We start from the raw sequence: 9,853 nt of genomic DNA on the forward strand, positions 1-9,853 counted from the left end.
TTCCCCTTCATACATTGCACCATTCGCCTATCTCTGGCATGTTTTTTTTTTCTTTTTGCGCTCAAGGACCTCAAGTAACTTATTCTAAAACACCGCCGAACGTTGTTTTTACGTTGCCAAACAACCTTAAAACTGTTTCCACCTATGCCATTTTTTCTATATTTAATCAGTAGATATAAAAACTTACCAGGAACACCGTTTTGTTTTCATTTGCCTTTAATATACGAACTTTACGTTTATGAAATTTTCCTACTATTGTTTACACTTTACGTACTTAAGAGTTAGTGCAACTTTCGCAAACCTTTTGCGTAGCTTCTGCTGCCTTCCTTCTTCTTTTTTTCTTTTTTATCCCGAAAGTCATCTTCTTGATCATATTACCTGCTATATTTACTCCTGCATGTCAGTCCAAATTATTCACTTCCACTCTTCCACCTTCCTTACTAACATTAATTCCTCCATATTCAGGACTTCCACTTACCCAGGTAAAGGGATGAGATGAGTCAGAAGAAAAACAGAGATTAACATTCAAGATATTAGTATAAAGAACAAATTTGGGATATGATTATAATATAGATAATGAGATTTTTGCAGGTAATGCAGTGTCAGTTGCAGGCAGGGCGGACAAGCTACAGAAAACAATGAAAGAATCTGGAATCGTTGGCAACATGACAAAAGTTGAAAGTTGTTCTCGCAATACACCTATCTGTCTATCGGTATCTATCCATCTATCTACGTCTATACACGTAAGAATTCTCTTAAAAATTGTACTTTCATTCAAGATCACATTTCATATTTAAAGAATTCATGCAAATTTTTTTTTTCTCAGTTATCCTGGTAGACATAGCCTAATTATACCTTCCAAAACTTCCCGGCAAAAGTTGCTTTGGGCTTCTCTGTTTCCCCTTTTTCCCCTCAAATTGAAAAACACCGCAGAGGGTAATGAAAATAAAACTGGACCTTTGGATGAAAACCCAAGCGTGGTTCTGCTAATTGAAAAACTTTGGTTCAGGATATTTTGATATCACTGATCAAAGGATTCTGCTACTAATTACTTCGCTGACCTCCATTTATCATCTATTCCCTTTTTTGTGCATTCATGAAACTGAAGGTATAGGTTTATTTAAAGGCGTTTCAAAGATCGTTTAGTTTTTCATGTGGAAAATCAAAATATTCTTCAAGGAATAATTTGCACGCCTTCGAATGAAAGGAAGTTAGCCTTCCAACAACGTCAAGCCTCATGAACCTGAGGCAGCATAATTGTCAATTTTAGATAATCTTAATTGATCTGACGAGTAGTAAACAGAGAGAGAGAGAGAGAGAGAGAGAGAGAGAGAGAGAGAGAGAGAGAGAGAGAGAGAGAGAGAGAGAAAGAGAGAGAGAGAGAACAGTACATTTTCTCTTTCTTTGATCCCTCATGGCCGAGGGGTAAAATAAGGGTTAGGATACAAAAGACTTGAAAGAGATATCCAGTCGTAAAATATCTGTGGAAAGAAGTAAACTTTTCTTCATCACGACTCACTCATCACATCCTTTTAAAATGGCCTAATTGCTTTCCACCATCAGAGTGCTTCGGGACACATTCAAATTACATTTATGTAAGACACATGGAATTTATATTTTACAGATGACAGTTATCACTTAATAGCTTTACAATTCAATTTTTATATCACTGACAGAATATCTATTGCTAAAGATTATTTATCCAAGAAGGAAACTGATCATACATTTAAAGCTTTCGAAGCTATGGCAGCTATGCGCTTACACCTGGTAAGGTGAATTTTATAAAAAAGCATCATTTTCACAGAGAAGTAATAACCTTTCGCTCGTTGGGGCAAACAGAAAAGTGAGAATTCCAAATCTGATCCAAGGTACTGATCAGTAGCACAAGACGCACTGTGCATTAGATAATGTTTTCAAGATCTCAAAAGTTGCCTTCTAGGAGGCAATGTAGTATTAGCCACTACTGGGGTTGCGGTCACGAAACATATCAAGTCATAGTAGAGTGCTTCAGACTATAGATAAGAAGCCCTGCTCTATAGTCAGGAACCAAGACAGTTAAATATGCAACGATGCAGTATAAGATGAAGGTAGGATCATCAATCTTCGGTACAAGTACTTTTGCCTTCAACTCACTCTTTGGAAGAAAAATCAGGTCAGTTATGGAAGCCTGATACTTGATTCAGAGAAAAGTCTTCTAGGACATAAATATTTGCGTAAGGTAACTTGAATTTCTTTTTACCGATATGAGTTGCACGGTCAAGATAATTCATTACCACAAGAGGGGCAAAATAAAAAAAAAAACAAGTAATATAAACCTTGAATTTTTCATGAGATTGTCAACAGTGGTAAAGAAAGCAATAAATTTTGTAGTAGTAGTATGAACACTAACTCGAGACCGTTTAACAACCGTTTAACACAATTAGAGAATATAAAAATCCTATAAGCGAATTCAATCATTTCTGATATAAAGTATAGTCAACAAGCCGAAGCAAATGCACCACACGAGGCTGAGGCAACATTTCAAGAGTGGTACTTCACCAAGCGAGAACGTTAATGATGACTTGAAATATAAAGAGAAAGCAGAAAGCATATTTTCTCATAATCGACCAAGTACCTGTTACACTCATAACATGTCCAACTCAACTTTTCAATAAAAAGATGGACGTAAATTAAAATGAAAAAGTGTGTTCAACAGAACCGACACTGTCAGTGGAACTGTCATCTAAGGCAGGTTTACCACAGCCCGAGGTTTGAGGTTAGGATTACACTGTCGCAGCCTAGTGTATTACAATTGTATGGTGAATTAAAAGAGACTCTACTCTCACAAAAACAGAAACATTTCAATCATTTAGAAAAACAATTAAGGAAAAATAATTTGATCGACCCATTCCACCTGCACTATCATTACTGAGGAAAGCAGAGCAAAGCGAGTCAAGTTATAACGACACTTTCCCGAGTAATCTGCCCTCTTTTCAGTATTAGTGGAAGTGGCATCATAACTTATTTTTAATTCCTCGCAAGTAGTTCTCGTCTCCTGTCGTTATTAGTATATAGTAAGTTAGCCACACCGTAGAACTGTGTCCCTGTGAGTATTTTGGGAACTGAGAAAATGTAGTGTTGATTTGATCACCTTGTTAATTTACGATATTTTTACATTTACTTTAGGTTAGAGAATTGCAGGAACATGGTTAAGAGTGTGTTATTGCTCTTTCACACAATACTCGTTCCTGAGCAGAATACCATGTTACATCAGTGGCACAGAGAGAGAGAGAGAGAGAGAGAGAGAGAGAGAGAGAGAGAGAGAGAGAGTAGGGGTGGGCGGCTGGGGACAGATTATTGACCGACATTTCCGATACGAATATATGGTAAGTTGCATTAGGTTTTCTTTTATTTTATTACAAGTTGCCGAAAACTTAATGGAAGACTGACTATGCAAAAATTGGAAAAAGGTCACTTCACTGGTGATGTGCTCTAATAATATAACTTGTTGCTGGTTGAAACGAGAGGATAAAAGAAAAAAAATAGGATTTACTGTTTCAGAAATACAATAAGGTGTCGTGGCGTATAATCACGTATCGATGTATCGAGCAAGTTTGACAACTGAAAAGGATTAACGTTGGTGTTCTCACGAACATGAAGACCACCTTAATTCTTGAAGACTCCAGTCATTTTGCTTTATCACGAACTCACTGTCTTATAGATGGCCATTTATTCAGAGTAATGGTTTCCAGTAATGCCAGACAATCACTTTGGAACTATTTTTTTTATTTATCATATTTAACGAATTATTATTGGTTTCGACAGAATTCAGATTGGTTTAATCAGCGTTCATACTTCGGTCACCAAAGTTACAGCTTCTGAAAGTATGTCTACTGTATGAATATACATATTGGAACAATTTGGCTTTAATTATGCTTCCAGTTGGTAAAAGTCTAGAGATTTTCGCAGCAGCATATTTTTTTATGTTACCTACAATCTTTCAAGCACTTCTGCCTTAAACTATGCTAGGTTGACTAACCCAAGTTGCCACATTGAGAAGACAGCCAGTAATACACTAAAGATTAGCAGGCAGCCGTATAAGGCTGGGCAGACCAGTCGTTATGCATTACACTTATTACTTTTAGTTTTTTCTCCCCACTTTTAATGGCGTTCTGTGGTAATAAGCTTTTTATTATGAGTAGCTCGCAGTACTACAATTTATAACTCATGCACAATGCTTGTAAGAGACTTTGAAAATCTTTTTCTCAATGAAGTTAATATGGATTGATTTTTACTCTAAAGTCATTCATTACACCTGGCCCAACAGCAAGGTTTGGTGCAGACTTTAGGGTTTCCGACCTCATTGTTGTTGGGAAACATCTTGAACACCAAGGTAATTTTGAATCCATTACAGGTAGCCTATATAGTAAATTATTAATACTAAAATCGACAATACTTCACCCTAAGTATACTCAACTCAAGTTACTAACCGCTCGTTAAACTACATTTAGTTCTCTTCCGCTCAACTCCCTATTTTAATATAGGTGACTGGTAAACTTAAGAACTTATTTGGTTATAAGAACTTTGCCTAACATTCAATTTTGGATGGTGTTTTGTCAGTTGTGTCAATAATAGTTCGGTGCTAATCTTGTTTCAATCAGTTAACTAATAAGAACCCAAGCAGAACACGACAGCACTTCTTCACGTTAATAATAATGTAAATAATCATTATTAGTTATTAATATTTATTATTAGTATATTAATGATGTTAGAGAATGTTATAAAGGTGATATAAGGATTCGGACTTGCTAAATAAATCGTTAAAAGTATTACTGGAAAACAGTGTTGCCATGCGTAGGGAGATTCCCCTACGGGAGGGGAAATCCGCTGTACGTATGGCGTAGGAGACCCACGGGGAAAATTACCATTGTGTAAGGGAATGTAGGGGAATTTCACTTATTTCCCGTATAGATATGTTTTTTCTTCGATATCCTAGATAAAAACAAATAGAAATTATACAATTAACATAAATAGCATCCATGAAAAATATTAAACAGCCCAACATAACAATGAAAGCATTAAAAGCTCGGCATTTACTAATTCTAAGGGATAGCTTGTTCCAGGTTCAGGTTTGTGATTTTGAATCTCGTTTTAACTTCAGGCTAGCCAGTTCCTGATAAGGATTGTGAGAGGAGCTTTATTATTAATTATATAGACGTTGTTTTGAGATTTCTTTAATTATGCCTAAAGTAACTGAAAAAGGTTACCGAGCACAAAGATATAGGAAGGAATGGAAAGAGGAGAGCTGGACTTTAGGATGCTTATCGAGTGGAAAGCACGATGGAAAGGCTTATTGCAAAATAGCCTAAATGATAAGGAATTAGTGACGAGACAATCGGAACTCATTGGTCTGCGAAATCGGATTCTCATATGTGTTTTGCTAAAGGAGTGACTACAACTCAGCTAATGACTATGTTTATTGAACTAAAGGATGACTGTAGGATTAAAGCAGAATTGAATGATGTTGCTCCCTGTAGGTGGGTGGTGCTGTCAGTGGACCTAATGCGGTGCACTGTAGGCATTACTTAAGGTTCTTTGCAGAGTGCCTCTGGCCCCTAGCTGCAACCCCTTTCATTCTTTTTACTGTACCTCCTTTCAGGTTCTCTTTCTTCTACCTTACTTTCCACCCTCTCCTAACAATTGATTCATAGTGCAACTGTGAGGTTTTCCTCCTGCTGCACTTTTCAAACCTTTTATTGCCAATTTCCGTTTCAGCACTGAACGACCTCAAAGGTCTCAGTGCTTTGCCTTTGCCCTAAATTCTATATTCAGTTCAATTCAATTCAGTGCTGTTGCAATGATAGTTAGAAAAAATATTTCTTTTAATTGCCTTGCAAGTCAAGGTACTTTGAAAAACATACAGACAGTGAAATTAATTAAATTCTCAATGACTGAAGGAATTTTTTTGATGTTACATCAATGCTTTTTTGTAATAGAATAATGTGGCATTTATTTAAATTTACTATAAATCCATTAACATTTGCCTTAGAATTGTATTTTCATAGCTTACTTGAGGGGAGTCCCTTTTCCCTCTCACTGATCAAAGGCACTACTGTTACATCTATGAATTTTGCAATTAAACAATGTAAAATGTATTTCCATTTATCGTAAATTCAATATAACTTTATAATTTTTCTTGTAAAATCTAATTTTTCCTCTTTAAAGTAAACAAAGTTCCGTGACTAATTCTTAGTGTTGAATCAATGTTTTTGTAACAAGATACTTTACCATTTATATACATTTGCTATAAATGCATTAAATGTTCACACATGTTTCCTTTAACAGAGTTCATTTTTCTGTAGCTAAAATTTGGAATATTTATTATCACTATGAACTAAAAGTGTAATACTTCATTTTCACTTATCGTATTGTTATATTAGGTGCTTAGGGGAAAGCAGGGGAAAATTACTTCTGGCGTAGGGGGAAAATGCTCTGAATGGCGTGGTAATACTGCTGGAACACCTACAACTGCTACAAGCTACAACAGATTGAACAGACCTTCGGAGTTAAGAGTACACCTCTAAACTAAAGACGATAATATTATCCATTGAAAGCAATAACATCAGCGTCAGGGTAACTTCGGGAAGCTCCTAGAATAAAGGTAAGATAAAGTATCTGTGCATGCAACGTCTGTATATGCAATTCCAGTAGTTATTTTCGTGATTTTACTTGAAATGGAAAAGTTTATGTAAGAGCCTAGGACCTTAGGCTAGCGATTAGGGGTAAGTTCAGGTGCAATATCTATATTAGAATGCGCCAGATATTAGATAATGTGAAGGAGTTTCGTTATTTTCATGATTTTACACGAAATACAAGACCTAGGACCTTAGGCCAGCGCCCTAGGTTAGGGGTTGGTTCAAAAGTGGCCATTTTCTAATGTTCCTTGCATATCTAATTGCATAGGGTTCCATGCAACATCAATTTATATAATTTCATTAGTTATTTTCTGGTTTTATACAAAATGGAAGAGTTAGGTAGGAGCCTAGAACCTGAGGCCAGCACCCTGATTAGGGTTAAGTTCGGTAATCTAAGCCTGCTGTCCGCAGTGAGGCAGCCTAGTGGCATTTGACGTTTTTCCATAGAACTTACCTGCTGAACAAGAATTTCAAGTAAAATTTTGTCGCATGGTTGTAAATAAAGCGTAATTGACACTTGAAGACTGCACACTGGTACAGTGGGTCCCTGCAATCGGCGCATACAGCTCAAGGGTAAATTACAGTTTAGCTGCAGCCGACGGGCGAAATGTTACCCTAAACTCATGCAAAGCAAGCAAAGCAACACTGAAAAATGTCAACTGCCACAGGCTACCTCAACTGCACACTAACCGTTGCTTGCGATCGGGGCAAAGAAACGTAAACAGTAAACAAATCCGCCATCTTGCTATGTAACCACTAGAGCCATGTTCAGCAGGGTTGAGAAGGTGGGGTATCGTACAAAAGGGGTACAAACTGTAAAGTGACGTAGGACTGTTATGTGAAACATGGCGCTAAAATGAGTTACCCAAAAAATAATAATGCTCCTACATGAAAAGCACTAAAACCTAATAACACCAAAACACAGGTGACCTAACTACCTAATAATAAAGGATAGTTTAGGAACCTTACCTTAAAGGGGTGGAGGGTACAATTCAGCTGCTGCCTTTACGAACGCGTGTAGCCTCGTCTTCAGGTCATCGTGATTTTAAAAATAGGTCACTGCCAAGTACCCGACGAAGTTGTGTTCCTAATATGTACCTAGGCGTCGTCTCACGAAGTTCCTCTCCACCTCCTTCTCAGTAGTATTTGTATGCGTGCCAGTTATTGGGTCCACAGTTCCTATGGAGTGATTGACGGTTAAGGTAATGTAGCCTTCGTTCAGGCAGTCATACTCTCCAGCAATCAGATACAATAGTTGTCCCCAGTACAATGTAGTCCTTATAACTAAGGTAGCAATTGACACGGGTGACGTCCACCATCATGCTTGGTTGAAGAGGAGTGAACTGTGCCGGTGAACTGACCAGAATTGAGGTAGGAAGGATGTGCTGGGGGGGCTAAAAGTATTTCTGCTTTGCTTGGGGTGGTGGAACGCGCGCTGCACGCCTTATCCGGCATTTTTTAAAATAATCTGGCAGGCTCGTATGTTCTGGCAAGCGGTAATATTACGCTGAGCGCCTGGACCACAGGGCTTACAAAATATGTAAAAAAAAGGTTTCTGTTAACATCACCGAGAGTAAGTGGTAGCGAAACGTCCTGCAAGACCCTTCTCCTCCTACCCCATATACATGCTTCAGGTGTCTGCCGACAAATGTAAAGTAATTTTCTAAGTTATTTATGGTAAAATCATGTTGCAAAGAGACGTCAATATATTTGTAAACGGAAAAGTACTGGAAGAAGGTTGTAGGCACAAGCTACAACAAATAGGAAACGGTTATAAAACAGTTGAGCAAAAGGAATACTGTACATGTAACTGAGTTTATGTATCCCCCAAATTCTCCACCTGGGTGAAACGTAATGTTGGGGTAACGTTGCAACGTGATTGGTTGGGTACAGCCACCCGCCAAAAACCCACCAACTACTCTCTCAGTTGGAGGCATTGGATGAACCGAAAGCTCCCTGTAAGACCATACGCGTGACATGGCCTGGAATCAGCAGTAGTAGTGATATGTGAAAAGTAATTTTGTAACGGCTCGCGCTATCCATTTATTCCCTTATTTTTACGATTGCTGTGTTCCAAATGACATATATAACTGGAAATACAACAATAAGTTGCCCAAACCTTTCCCTGCTATTTATCCCACCCAGAACCCTGGATTCCCAATGGTCCCCTCACCGTTAGCTATTCTCGCCAAAGTGTTTTCCCCACCCAGGACCCAGATTCCCAACCACCCTCCCAGGACTCAGATTCCCAACCGGTCCCCCTTACCGTCAGCTACAGTTCTAAGGTAATTTACAGCTTAATTACAGCTGACCGACAAAATATTACTTTAAGTTCTTGTTCAGCAAGTAAATTTCTATAGAAAATGTCAACTGCCATAACCTAGCCCACCGCGGACAGCCGGCTTAGATCTACCGTAAGTTCAAATGCAATATCAGTATTTGAAGGCGCCAAATCTTAATGTGAAATGTGAAGGAATTTATTTTCTTGACTTCTTAGGCCATTTGTATAATCAGTTGCAAAGGGTTGCATGCAACATTTATATTTGCTGTTTTAATAACCCTAGGTTAGGTAAGTATGAAGGTGGTCATGATAAATGTAATTTTTATACTGGTTTTTGAAGATGCCAAATCTTAGATAAAGTGAAGGTAGTCTTTTAGAAAACACCTGTGAATTTAATTGCAAAAAATAAAATTATTTGTAAACCTTAATATAACAATGATATAATTATTTTCCAGAAAACCTTCACCAGGTCAGACTGCACTCTTCTACCAAACCCTAAAATCTTACAACATTGAAATTTATAACATCAGCATCAGGATAACTTCAGATAAATTTTATAGTAAAGGTAAGATAAGTATCTTATATGTATTTGAAGGTGTAAAATTTTAGGAAAAGTTAATGTGAAGGCATTTAAAATAATCCCAGGCCATTTAGTGTTTAGGTTTTAGGGTGACTCCAAGGCATCTTATATCACTTAATTTCAGCCATATTTGTCTCTTATTTAGGTAGGCTGTAAGTATGAAGGTGTTCATATTAAGTTCAATTTTCATATTCCGTTGCATAGAATTGCATGTATTTGAAAGCTCCAAAGCTTAGATAATGTGAAATGTGAAGGGAAGTTTATGTAAGAACCTAGGACCATAGGCCAGCACCCTAGCTTAGGGTTAGTTCAGATGCA

At 37.5% G+C, this 9,853-nt stretch overlaps 1 long non-coding RNA gene across 1 annotated transcript in view; it reads left to right on the plus strand.

Moving 5' to 3' along the window:
- LOC136833455 (uncharacterized) overlaps positions 1-9,501 on the plus strand; it is a 132,928-nt gene extending 123,427 nt beyond the window's left edge. The window contains exons 2-3 of the long non-coding RNA XR_010851476.1: positions 6,420-6,640; positions 9,411-9,501. This is a non-coding gene — a long non-coding RNA (uncharacterized lncRNA). The remainder of the gene's footprint in view (positions 1-6,419; positions 6,641-9,410) is intronic.
- Positions 9,502-9,853: the final 352 nt, after the last annotated feature.

This window comes from Macrobrachium rosenbergii, chromosome 51, assembly GCF_040412425.1.
Source record: "Macrobrachium rosenbergii isolate ZJJX-2024 chromosome 51, ASM4041242v1, whole genome shotgun sequence".
Taxonomy (NCBI): Eukaryota; Metazoa; Arthropoda; class Malacostraca; order Decapoda; family Palaemonidae; genus Macrobrachium; species Macrobrachium rosenbergii.